The following is a 234-nucleotide window of genomic DNA, read 5'->3' as shown; positions in this document are numbered from 1 at the left end:
GAACTTACAAGCGGCTTTGCTCGTCGCCGTCCTCCAACTTTGAACAAAAACTGGTTTTGTAGCTCCAAGTGGCGTCCAATCGCTTAAAAAACAGGTAGGATAGCGTATAGCGATTGGCTATAGAGATAGTACTGACGTCACGTCTTGCTTAAAGATGGCGGATGAGTCAGCCTATAAATTCAAGGAGCTCTAACTTTGGGCATCCTTGCAAATATAACCAAGGGAAGCCGCATA

The sequence above is a fragment of the Pholcus phalangioides genome, unplaced genomic scaffold (genome assembly GCF_987345545.1).
Source record: "Pholcus phalangioides strain wild (caught in Gottingen) unplaced genomic scaffold, Ppha-v1.0 ptg000015l_1, whole genome shotgun sequence".
Taxonomy (NCBI): domain Eukaryota; kingdom Metazoa; phylum Arthropoda; class Arachnida; order Araneae; family Pholcidae; genus Pholcus; species Pholcus phalangioides.
This window is presented reverse-complemented; position numbering follows the sequence as displayed.